This window comes from Macrotis lagotis, chromosome 2, assembly GCF_037893015.1.
Source record: "Macrotis lagotis isolate mMagLag1 chromosome 2, bilby.v1.9.chrom.fasta, whole genome shotgun sequence".
Lineage (NCBI taxonomy): Eukaryota > Metazoa > Chordata > Mammalia > Peramelemorphia > Peramelidae > Macrotis > Macrotis lagotis.
Window position 1 is genome coordinate 74,750,698 of NC_133659.1, and position 13,436 is coordinate 74,764,133.

A 13,436-nucleotide genomic window follows, 5' to 3' on the forward strand; every position below is an offset into this window, starting at 1 on the left:
CCAAGCATATGGTTGCTGACTGTTTGCTGACTGGGAATCCATACTCTCATATGTTCTTATCATCTGACCAGTGATGCACTCTGGATACATGTCAAGTTACCAGAAAATTCAAAGATCTGAAAAACTGGTAATGGAAACATGATTTCTGGAAGTCTAACTCTTAAGAATTTATCTCAGTAGCTAAAACAAAAACATATAAGATTTCTATTTCTAGTCATTCTCGAAGTAACAAAACAAGACTAAAGCAGTTTAGCTTTAAAGAATGAAAAGACTAAGCACATTTTTCATCTACACATTATGCCACCACAGCTTCAGTACAAGAAAGCCATCTGCCTTTCCATTTTGACTCCAAGAGTAAAAGCAAACTTCAGGACATAATATGTAAATGGATTAATAACCCTTGCAAGCATTGCGAGGAACTGACTGAAAGAAAAACAATCAAAGACAGGGTCTATCGATTATTCATCCTTAATCAGACAACAGACCAGATTCACATCCACACAAATGGGTCTTAAGGATGGGTTGGCATTGGAAACTCCAGCTAAGATGACTACATTGACTTCAGCAGGATACTGAAATTGCTAGAGAGGCAGAGGCTAGGGGAGACCTGGCACAGTATAAATGAGTTATTGGAAATATAAAATGCATAATATATGAGAGGTTTTGCTAGCTTGTCATGGGGAAAGAGAATAGGAAGGAAAGTGATTTTCATGACAAGAACTCCTAGACTATTTTTGGCCAACATTTTGACCAAAGTACTGTAACCTTTTCAAAATGTTGGTGATTACAGGGAAACTAAAACTCTTAACTTTAAGTGGAAAAAAGACAAGGACTCTCAGATTACATAAAAGATATGTGCAAATAAAGCTGCCTTTAAAGTGATTTAAAAAAAATCTTAATTTTCTACTGGTTTGCAACATAAAAAAAATGAGAGCTGTACTTTAAACAGAAAATTGTACCAGTATGGGTTGAAATCATTTTGTAATTAAAAAAATGACCTTAAAAAGTAATCCTGCAACAGAGTTAACACAATGATGGGACCCTCCTAACAGCTTAACTTTCCTTTGTAATAAATCAGGACTTTGGAGAGTTGAAAAGGGATTGTAGCATATAGCCCAAAATACATGTGTGAAAGCAATAATTTCTCATAACTATATGTGATAAAAGATGAATTCCCTTTGGAGATATTACACTTCAGATCAGGTTACCTTGCCTTACTAAGTTAAGAAATGAAGCTCTCTCTGTTCATTACAAAATCTAGGAGACAATGCTCAGGACCTAAGTAGAACATCCTCCCAGGAAGAGACAAGAGAGGAATTCAGGAAGAGAAACAAAGATGATCATGTTTGTACATAAGTTTCAGTTAGCAATATTGTGCCAATTCCTATGGATAATTGGAGGATGTTAATGATTTTCCCCCTTTCTCAAATGGTAAAGTTTTTTTTTTTTTTCGCCCAGTTTCCTAGTGACCATCTAATGGTTTCCACCTATATAGGTTTTGGTCAGTAAATCGCAGAGAATAAAACTTCATGTCTAATCTATATTTTTGTGTTATGTTGTCTTAATCCCACATTTTGGAGGTTCTTATAATTTTAGGATTCACACCTGAAATAATGGTCCTCTCAGTAGCAGCTCAAATCAGTAAGTCACAGCCCCCTGGGAAATGGGTATACCCATTATTTGGTGAGTCAAGTTTAAATCTGCCATGCTTTACTTCAACTTTGTTTCCCCCTCTGGTTTTGAAGAACAAATCTCATCTCTCCTCCAAATAAATGAAGACAGGAATCATGCCTTACCCAAGTATTCTCTTTTTTGGGGGGCAAATTTTTTCCATCAACCCCAGTGAACATGTTCCTTAGAACCCTAATAATTTAACTATATTTAATTCAACAAGCATTTATTAAGTGTCTTTCCTGTGTCAGGAACTGTAGTAGGGGCTTGGAATACAAGGAAAGAAATGCACAAGTCCTGGGTCTTAAGTTTACATTCAACTAGGGAAAAGAAATATGTGCAAAGTTAAATAAAAACAAACTACACAAAGTCATGTTGAGCAGGGGAGGATAATAACAGAAAGTAGGAAAAGCATCATGGAGAGGACTGTATATGAGCTGTTCCTTAAGCAGCATCCTAAGGAAAGTGGGGATGGCCTATTTAAGACTGGCAAGACAGAATGGTGGAAAGGGGGAATAACAGGGAGGTCAGCTTGAATGAAAACATTCAGGACCAGAGGAAGAAAAATGAGAATGGAAGCCTGGCAGGAGGATTTTAAAAGCAAAAGGGATGGGGTGGGTAGGTGGTGTAGTGGATAAAGCACCGGCCCTGGATTCAGGAGTACCTGGGTTTAAATCTGGTCTCAGACACTTAATAATTACCTAGCCGTGTGGCCTTGGGCAAGCCACTTTAACTCCATTTGCCTTGCAAAAGTCTAAAAAAAAAAAACCAAAAAAACCAAAAAAACCCCAAAAGGGAGTGGGGGGGGTAGGTGTGTGTGTGTGTGTGTGTATGCTAAGTAAGCCCTTTATATCTACTGGAGGCCAGAGGGGTTGTCGCAGTCCCCATTTTACAGCTGAAATGCAGGCAAGCACAGTTACAAGACTTGCTCAGAACTCAGCACTAATACAGGCTCTACTGGGTCATCAGCTACTTCTCTGCAAAACACAGACATTTGCATTTTTGCCACTTAAACTTCTTGAATAGAGGAATGATATGCTTAGGTGTGTGCTTTAGGAATACCAATTGAGCAGCTCTGTAGATGACATGAGAGAGTCTCTGAAAGCAGAGAAACTAATGAAAACGAGGTGGTACAGCAAAGAAGTGACAGGACTGAACTAGGGTGGGAGCTGTGTGAGTAAAGGACCAGCCTGGCCATTCTCCTTGGACATGCTTGTCTGTCTATCCAGAACTGAAAATAATCCCATGGTCTGAGTGGGGTGGGTGGAACACACGCTTCTCTTGTAATGGACACTATGCCTTTTTCTCTTCAATCACAATAGATCTAGAGCCATAGACCTCAAAGTATTGAAGGTAATGTCATCAGGATGATTCTCCAGTTAGCTAAAATTTTTTTGGCTTTGGTGATCTTTTCAAAGAATCAATTAATTCTACAGTCTTTTTGCTTTTCATTTTATTTATTTCTTATCTAGTTTTTTAGATTGTCCTTTTTTCATTTTCAGTTTATTTGTTGGTTTTCTGATTAAAATCAAATCAACAAGCATTTATTAAATTCTTACTTTATGCTATTTTTAAAGTTCTAGGCTTATAAAAAGAGGGAAAAAATAGTATCTGCTCTTGCAGAGCTTGTCTAATGGGGAAGACAACAAGCAAACACAAACTGGGAGATATTTTCAGAGGGAAGTAAGATTGAGGAGGACCCAGAAAGGCTTTTTGAAGACAGTGAGATGTTAGATGAGGAAGAAAAGTATTCCAAGGCCAGGGAGACTGAAACTGCCTGGAGGCAGGAGACTAAATAGTGTGTGGAAAAAGGAACAGCAAGGAGACCTGTGACATTAGATGCAGGGAAAGGGGGGTGGGGGTGGGGTGTAAAAAGATTAGAAAGACAAAAAGAAGACTGAGTGTTCATTTTTTCTCTGTTTTGTGAATGTATGTTTTTTATTTTCTTTAACTACCAACTCTGGACTTAGAAATTTATTTTCCAATACTCCACTTTTGGGTGGAAATAGTTACTATTTACATTTGATTGATGAAGAATGATTAGAGTGGTTAAAATCATAGTCACTTTAAATGCTTTTTGGGCATGCTCTGTTTTAGGTCAGTATTCCTATTATTTGTTTCCAAGAATACCCTGTCTAATTTAAGACTAATGTGTTCGAGTGCTGTGTGTTATTAAAGTGAAATCCTTCAATGTATAGCATTCCTACTTGAAAATCAATTAGAGCAGGTAGCATGCACATAAAAAGAGAACTTAATTCAAAGAACTAATAGGCCAGTGCAAATTAAAAAGACAAAAAGCTTAAGCTCTAATTTGATTGTTTAATATCTTACAACAGAATTAAATAAAAAATGTATATTCACAAACACACATAAATGTACTTACTTAAATATATAATACGAAAGAGACCCTAGTCTACTTGATAACTTTTCTGAGTGGGGTACCAGAAATGAGTCAGTAGCTTGGACAATAACTAATCCTAAATTACCCAAATCATAAGATCATTGAAGCTGGGACTTAACTGAATTGCACGTGAAGAATAATGGGTCTGAATTATCAGTCATCATCTTCATTTTAGAGAACATTTAACAAAAAGGGATTATATCAACAGTCCTATAAATGAACACTAAAAACCACTATACAATTTTTAAAAAAGCAAAATAATCTTTAGTACAATAGTTATTTGCTTTTGTTCTTTCCCATTAGATGTTTTTAGGATAATGGGTGTACACAAGCATCAATTTTGCTCTAAATGTTTTTAAGTATAGTTTAGACCTAGCATAATTACTTACTATGCTTCACATCTGAGAAGTGGATCATGAAAAGTTAGTCTAGAGCAGTGGTGCCAAACTCAAATAGAAATAGGGGACACAATAGTACACAAGGATTCCTAATGACAGTTTTAAAATGTTATTTTTTATTATTTTTATTTTTGTATTTGTATTTTTATTAATTTTGCAAATTTTTCCCAATTACATTTTTATGAGGCTTAAGACTATATACTTTGGAGTGTAGTGGGCCATATGTTTGACACCTCTGGTCTAGATTAAGCAGAAGGAGAATAGGGTTTAGGTCCAAATTTATTACAGAGTTCATAACAATTTGCTCAACTATCTAATACATTGGATAATAGAGCAAAGAACCTAAAAAGATCTTCTCAGTCTAAAAACATTGGGTTGACTTGAAATCCAGGAGGATAAATGTAAAATCTTACACTTATGTCCCCAAATCAGTTTCAACTGATTTTTAAGTGTAAGACAAGGTAAGCATGGTTAGACAGTAATTTGTCTAAAAGGGACCTGGGAATGTGAGTGAACTCTGACCTTAATCTGAATCAACATGATGTGGTAGACAAAAAAACTAATGCATATCTTCTAGGAATAAGGTGGTGATGATGCCACTATAGAAGTCCCCTCATCAGGATTAGTAGTGTTCTGTTATAGGCACCACAGTTGAAGGAGGACACTGATAAGCATGAGTGTCTGCATGAGTGTCTGCCAAAGGAGGGAGAACTGAAGGGATATTTGGTTTGAAGAAAAATCAGGAGACCATGGCTGCCATGTTTAAGTACCTGAAGGACTATCACAAGGAAGAGGGATTAAGACTAAATTCTACTTGGTCTCTGAAGGTAGAAACAATGAACAGAAATTGTCAAGAGGCAGAATTGGGTCTGATGTTAAAAACTTTCTAATAATGAGAACTATCAAAAGCTGGAATAAGGTTTTGATCCAATCAGAGGTTAGCAAAGCAGTGTCAGGTATAATGGAGTGTGTTTGTCTAAAATGTTATGCTGAATCTAATAAGAAGAAATTTAGTGGAGATCAATGCTAAAAATCTTATCACTGGAATATACTGGGAAATATGATGATATAAAAGGAAGTTCAACTCTCATACACTTGTTATTCTAACAAAGAGCAAAGAAGGCCACTAGTTTGAGGAGTGATTGAGAAATCCAAGGAGAAACTACAGCGATCTTTCCAACTCATAACAGCAAAGTTGTGGCCAGAGGTTTGTGGGCCCTGGAGAGAGATCTGGCCAGAAGAGTTAGCTAAGGACTTTACAGTATGGTCACCATGTACCAGGACAAGCAGCAGGGTGAAGGAAACAGCAGAGATAGAGCCCAGAGCCCTGCAAGGAAGAGGGACAGGAACCAGAAAGCAGCAGTGTCCTTTGACTTTGTATGGGATCGCAGAGGGATTTGTGGTTGCATACTAGAGAAAGAATCAAGAACACAACTTGTGTGGGTGAGGCCTGAGCAGTGGCTGCGGGATCCTGACCCCAAACTGGGGCTGCAGATTCACCTCTCAGCACCTGCTAGGGTCTGTAGCTGAGTAACCAGGGAAAAGAGCTCTGACCAAGGCTGGGCCAGCAGCAGTGTACTCAAGCCTGGCATTGGACAGAGAAGGTGCTTAGTAAATGCTTACTGACAGACTGTGTGCTGCCCAGACCCAACGTGGAGTCAGAGGCTTGCACAGTCTAAACCTAGGAGGGCAGCCAGTAGACTGAACCCCCTATCTGACCACTTAGGCCAGGACTGGGAAACCTTTTTTTCTGTCAAGGGTCATTTGGATACTTATAACATCATTTGCTTTCTATATCTGTCAAACATTTATTAATTCACCTAAAAAACTCCTGGATTTATTGAATTTTGAGTCCCTGCCTACAGATGCTGTGGCAGTGCCAGGTCTCAGTCACCCTTGAGAGTCTTGAAGACCACAGTAATTCATGCTTGGAGAAAACATCAGAGAATACAAATGAAGACCAAATGAGACCCTAAAATCCCTTCAGAAGTGTGCTGAGCCTTGCCTGAGCCCAAAATTACAATTTAGGGAGTGATGTACCCACAATAAACAGCTATTATGGAGGCAGGAATATCAAGGCACAAAACCAAAAGAAAATATTAATTCCACAACATTGGGGTTATTATCTATAAAGAGAGTCTCAAAAAAACATAGCTTGGCCTTAAAAAGTCAACTAGAATCCTAAAGAAATCAAGTCAAGAGTTTTAAAAATCATATTGTAAGTGAAAAAAAAGATATCTTAAGGATAGAAATGGAAAAGTAAAGCGAGCACTAGAAGAAAAGACCTATAAGACCCTAGTCTGAAAATTAAAATGGACCAAATAAATGAATGACTCCATGAGATGTCATGAAATAGAAGTCCTGTTTTAATAACAAGGTTAAAAGATAATATGCAGAAAATACAGGTGCCTTATTTAAAAAAAAAAAAAACTGACCTGGAAAATAAGTCAAGGAGGAAAAAAAAAATTTTTTTAAAGAGTTATAAAACCATATTGTAAGAAACCACAAATGAAAACTTTTTAAGCCTATTAGAATCAGAAGGCCAAGTAAATAGAAAGAATTCTCTCAGGTACTTCCTGAAACCTCAAATCCAATACTTCCAGGTTAAAAAAAATGCAAGGAGCTGGAAAGACAGAGTTTAAGAACTGAGGAGCCCCAGTCAGAATCACATAAAACTTGGCAGTTTCTACTAAAAGAACAGGAGAATTTAGATTATAATATTCTTAAAGGAAAAAGATAAATACTTATAATCAAGAATAACTTGCTCAGCAAAAGTGAAAGCATTTCAAATGAAAATTTTAAAAGTTATTAGAAACTCTGAAACATAGGAACCAAGAATATAAAAAAAAATCAAATATGTTTAAGGAATTAGAAGAGACTATTAAAAGGGACAATGTGCTTACATTCTAATAAGGAGAAGAAACGAGTGGCATTTCAACATCCTTAACACTATTAGTATGGGAATGAAATAAGAGAAAAGGTATATTCTGTCATGATACAATGATCTTAAAATATGCAAGAAAAACAGAAAAAATAATATACTAGAAAAAATGGTGGGGAGGAAACTACTATCATATATAATTTATGTGAGCAAGCAGAAGATATATAAACAAAGAGAAAGTAATGGGAAGAGTGTCTTTAAAAACCTCATTTTAATTTAAACTAATCAAAAGAGGATAGAATATAATTTGGTACAAAAATACATTCAATTTGGGGTAGCTAGGTGGCACAGTGAATAGAGCACTGGCCCTGGAGTCAGAAGGACCTGAGTTCAAATGCAGCCTCACACACTAATTTCTAGCTGTGTGACCTTGGTCAAGTCACTTAAACCCCATTGCCTTGCAAAAAAACTAAATTTTTTTTTAAAAAAATGCATTCAACTTGATAGGCAAGTTGGAGCAAATTGGGATTGGGAGAAGGGAAGAAGGTATACTCAGGGAAGAATGAATTATAAGCGAAGAAAATTCTATTTCTAGAAAGTGGATCATTTAGGGACTTAAAGAAAAAAAAGAAAGGGTAGGCTTATGTTTGGGGTCTGGGAGAAGAGATGAACAGCCAAGGAATGGAAATACATTGCATCAATTATAAACTGTTAGTTCTATGTACACATTTTTCTTGTTCAATATCCTTTTTGTGAAGTGGGGGACTTGGTAGAAGGAGAGGAAATGATATAAGACAATACAACAGTAGGGGAATATAAAATTAATGACAATAATTCTGAATGTAAATGGGACGAACTCACATAAAATAGCAAAATTCAACAATATATTGTGTATAGAAAATTTAGTTGAAACACGATCACATATAGTAAAAATCAAATATCAATGAGAATTGATTTAAGAAGATCAAAAGGAAGCTACATTATACTTAAAAGACATATAGTCAATATACTATATATATATATAACATAACATATATTGTATTTACACATATATATGTACACTCTCATACATATACACACACAAACAAAATGGCAAAGCATCTAATTATTCCAAGGAAAAATTAAAAACTACAGGGGGAAACAGTAAAACTAAAATATTAGGAAGATCAATGTACTCTTTTTGAAATGAAACTTCTTTTAAAAAAAATTAAGGACCTGAATATCATTAAAAAAATTCTATTTTTCATACCAAAAACAGATATTTCTACATACATAATAGAACTGAAAAAAATGGGTTGTGCATGAAATTGCAGATGCTTACTATGTAAAACTTGTTTTTCTAAGTAATAATTTAACCTATAACTTTCAAAGTTATCTTGCTTGTCTGTGCTTTTTTACTTTCCTTCTGTCCTTTTTTCTACAACCATACTTTTAAAAGGTTTTACTGAAACAGACAATATATTTTGATTTGCCATTTTAGTGAAGGCTTCGTATACTAAAGTGTTTAGTAACCCACAGGGGGCCACCTCAAATTGCACTTGTGCCACATTTTGGACAGCCCTGCTTTAGAGCTTCAGAATGGGGGCATTAGGACAAGGAGAAAGTCAAAGCTTTTAGCTGAAATGTGAAGGAAGTCAGAGAAATCAGGGATAGAAATGAAGAAGTAGAGGTCTCTGGCTAGGTCTGGGGTGCCCAGAGCCTGGAGGTGGAAGTCTGCTCCTGAACTGACTGAAGTGTGAGGGGACCAATCTGATTGCCAAGTGGAGGGACCCTGGAGGCTGCTGTCATAATGTAGGAACAAGGTGCCATCTGAAGATAGAAATACTGGAAACCTAGAAACAAGGCTGGGCAACTGACTGCAGAGTCCAGGATGATGCCTAGGTTGTGAGCCTGGGGAGAGTGGTAATCATTCCAGGAAGAAGGAAAAGAGACTATCAAGGAGATAGTGGAAAAGCTGTTTCTAGCTTATCCCCATTACAGATTAACACTTGATGATTTTACAGAGATACTACTTGTGATTTTAGGGAAGGTTCCATTCTTTTTAAGTCTTCCTACATTTCTCTGAAAGCCATCCATCTCATTACTTCTTAATATCTCATTACATTCAAAAACTAATTTTTTTAGCCATTCCCCAAATGGTAGTCCTACTTTCTAAGCATCTTCTTGATCTTACTTCCAAACTTACTTTCCCCTTACATATACTGTTTACTATTAATTTTATATAAATGCTAATTACAACTTAAAAGAAAAGTCTATTTGTTTCTATATTTTTAGTGTTTTTTTTAAAATAAGTATTAGAGGGGTGGCTAGGTGGTGCAGTGGATAGAGTACCAGCCCTGGAGTCAGGAGTTCCTGAGTTCAAATTCGGCCTCAGACACCTAATTGCCTTACCAAAAAACCTTAAAACAATAAGTATTAGATTGTGTCAGTTTTCTAGCATATTGATATAATCATGTGATTTTTGTTATTAATATGATTATTTTTAGAATTTTTGTTATACTGAAGTAGCCCTGTGTTCCTAGAAGAAACCTAACCTTGTAATAGTGTATATCTTTTAAATATTTTGTTATAGACTATTTGTTAATAATTTATTTAATACTTTTTGTATCAGTGTTTTTTAGGGATACTGGTCTTTGCTTCTTCTTATCTTAGATATCAATGTCAGGCTTGTATATCATACAAAAAGTTTGGAAGGGTCCTTTCTTTCCCTATTTTTATAAATGATTTATAGTATAATATAATTATAAATCATCTTGTTTTAGAATTTTCATAACTTGTTCTATTTCTTTTTTCTGAAATGGAATTATCTAAATTATTTCTCTTGTTAAGACTGGTATTTTATATTTTTGAAATATTCATTTATTTCATTTATTAGTTTTGTGGCTTATAATTGGGCAAATAATTTGATAGTTTACTACCTTTCAATTTGTTTTGAAGTTAGCTTGTCTATTTGAGATATGATTTAGTTTTCCTCTCTTTTTAAAAATCAGACTTTTTTTCCTTTATTAATCCCCCCCCAAGACCGCAACTCCCAGTTTTATTTGTCAATCTTTTGCTTACAATTTTGAATTTCTCTTTAATTTTAAGGATTGCTAATGTGGTGTTAAGATGAGAACTTTTCATTTGTTGCTTTTCGAGTTTTTAATACTTGAATGTCTTCATTTATTTGTTCTTTCTCTCTTTGGTTTAATTGTTAAAAGTTAAAATATAAGTTTGTCAATAAAAGCACTTTAATTAACTGCCTACCTACCTAATGCCAGATATTATGCTTAAGGGTGAGAATTTAAAGAAAGGCAAAATACAGTCCCCTTGCACAGGAGTTCACAGTCTAATGGTAGAAACAATCACATACAAACAAACAAACAAACAAACTATATATATATATATATATATTGTATATAGGATAAATTGGAAGATAATTTCAAGGTAAAGGCTCTAAGATTAAGGCATACTTGGAAAGGCTTCTTATGTAAGATTTTAGCTGAGACTTGAAGGAAACAAGGGAAAAATCAGAAGGCAGAGAGATGAGAAGAGAAAGAGTTTTAAAAATGGAGTCAGTCAGGGAAACTTCTGAGCTGAAAGATAAAATGTTGTTTATAAAGGAACAGCAATGGATCTCAGGGTATGTGGGTGTAGGAGAAGAGAGTATAAGCATAAGATGATTAGAAATGTGGGGTGAGATGAGGACAGATTTTGAAAGGTTTAGAATACTAATAGAGGACTTTCTATTTGCTCCTGGAGGTAAAAGGAAGCCACTGATGTTTAAGGTGTAGGGGAACTCACATGGACAGACCAGCTCATTCTGGCAGTTGAGAACAGAATTGATTGAAACAGGAATAGGAAGCAATTTATGGTAGGGAAACCAATCAAAAGCAGTCCTGGCATGAGATGATGATACCCCTGTGGAGGAAGTATTAGAGGAAAGAAGAGCACAGATATATGTGAGAAATGTCAGGACAGTAAAATTGAGAGGACTCATAACAGTCTCTGGTCACAGAGAATAAGAAGTCAAAGCTAACACCTAGCTTGTGAGCCTTGGTAACTAGGAAGATGCTTGTGCTGGTAACAGTAACGACGAAGTTTGGAAGAGGGGAGGGATTGGTGTGGGATGAGGGGAAAAGATAATGACATCAGTTTATTCATTCTGAGTTTAAGATATCAAAGTTACAATTCAGTTTGCAATGTCCAACAGACAACTGAAAACACAAGTCTAGAAGTTAAAAGAGAAGTTAAGAAAGGATAAGTAGATTTGAAAATAGTCAGCATAGAGAGAGAGAGAGATAATCATTGAATCTGTGGGAGCTGATGAGATCATCAATAAGTACAGAGTGAGAAGAGGACACAGTCAAGAGTAGTAGGGAGATACCTACCATTACAAAGATCTAGCAATGGCAAGAAGAGAGTATTGAGGAATGATAAATGGTCCCAAAGGCAACAGAGTTCAAGAAAATTAGACTTGAAAAAAGGCCATTAGCTTTGGCAATTAAGAGATCATTGGTCATTTTGAAGAGAACAGTTTCAGTTGAATGATGAGATTGGAAGTCAGTCTGTAGAGTTAAGGAGAAAATGAGTGGAACCCAAGTGAAGATATCAAGATGGCCTTCTCAAGGACTATAGCCACAAAAGCAGGAGAAGTAAGGAACAAGAGCTAGTGGGGATAGGTTGATCAAGGGAAGGTTTTGTGGTAATGGAGGAAACACAGATATGTTTGTAAAAAGTAGGTAATCATCCATTAGAGAGGGAGAGACTGAAGTAAGAGAAAATGGGAATGATATAAGGAACAATCTGGAGAAGATGGGATGGAGTCACTTTTGCGTTTAGGGGAGGTTTGCCTTGCCAAGCAGAAGTATCATTTCTTCACATGAAAACAAAGTGAAGAAGTTATTGAAATGATGTGAGATGAATAGAAGAAACAGCTCTAAGCAAATGATCTTCTGAAGTGTTACATGTTTTGTGGATTTTTTCATTTATTCTTTTTTGGATTTATCAATTGGTATTCTCACAGTCCAAGTTATTTCTCCAGTGTTCACCATTTTTCCCATTTACTATAATCCTATCTCTAGCTTCAGTTTCCAGACTGGGGGGCTTGTGTTTCAGACACACATTATTCCCATTTACTGGACAGTCTGACTCGGCTCAATCCTGAGTCCAGTGGTTAAAACTAGGTTCCACAATCTGCTGGAATTAACTGGCTCTATGTTCTGCTAGGATTCAGGCCCGGGCTGGATGCTGGTCTGGGTCTCTAGATGATAGGTTGCTTCTCATTATTCTGCGCACTGGCCTGGCCTGCTGCTACTGGACAGCTCTTTGTACTTCCCCTTCCAAATACCCTAGCTTATCTCCAGTCCATGCCTCTATAATCTCTATAATCTCTATAATATCTCTATAATAAAGAGTCTTTTTGTGCAGTGCTTTCTGGATGGGAGACTTTGGAGCTGATTCTCTTTGGTTTTCTTTATAATTGTTCTTCCTGGTACATATAATTTTTTGAGTTTTATTGGGGATATATTCTTAATGTGCTGCCATTCCCCCCAATCTTCCCACATTTATTTCAATTGTTTGTAACCTAATCAGTTCATAGTTGCTTTGGTACTTTAAATACCAAATAAGAAAATTCCTACTATTCTTCTTTTCATCTTATGACCCACCCCCACTGGATGATGTCTCATCCAACAACTTCTGTAGTTCTACCAATTTTTTCCATCAGAGAATCCAATTTCTTTTGCTTTAGGTAAAAGTTCAAGAGATTTTTAAGCTCTGCCCCCTGTCGTTCCCTCCAACCCCCTTTCTGGGTGATGTTCTTTCATGCTTCAATTTCTTCAGAAGAATCAAGTTTTTCTTTTGACACTTCAGATCCTTCCATCACCCACTCCCCATTTAAGTCTCCTTAGGAAAGCAAGTAATTTGAAATAGGTTATACGTGTACAGTCACGTTTCATAAATTTCTCTATTAGAACAGAAAGGGAAAATACACAAGGAAAAAAATTTTAAAGGATGAAAATGGTATGCTTTGGTCTGCATTCAGATTTTGTAGTTTTTTCCTCTAGATATAGATGGCATTTTCCATCACAAGTCTTTTAGAATA

The 13,436-nt window shown here is 36.0% G+C and overlaps 1 protein-coding gene across 1 annotated transcript in view; it reads right to left on the bottom strand.

Annotated features, from left to right (window-relative positions):
- The window catches only part of ACBD6 (acyl-CoA binding domain containing 6), a 214,548-nt gene that overhangs the window by 24,005 nt on the left and 177,107 nt on the right, over nucleotides 1-13,436 (bottom strand). The gene's annotated exons all lie outside the window — the stretch shown is intronic.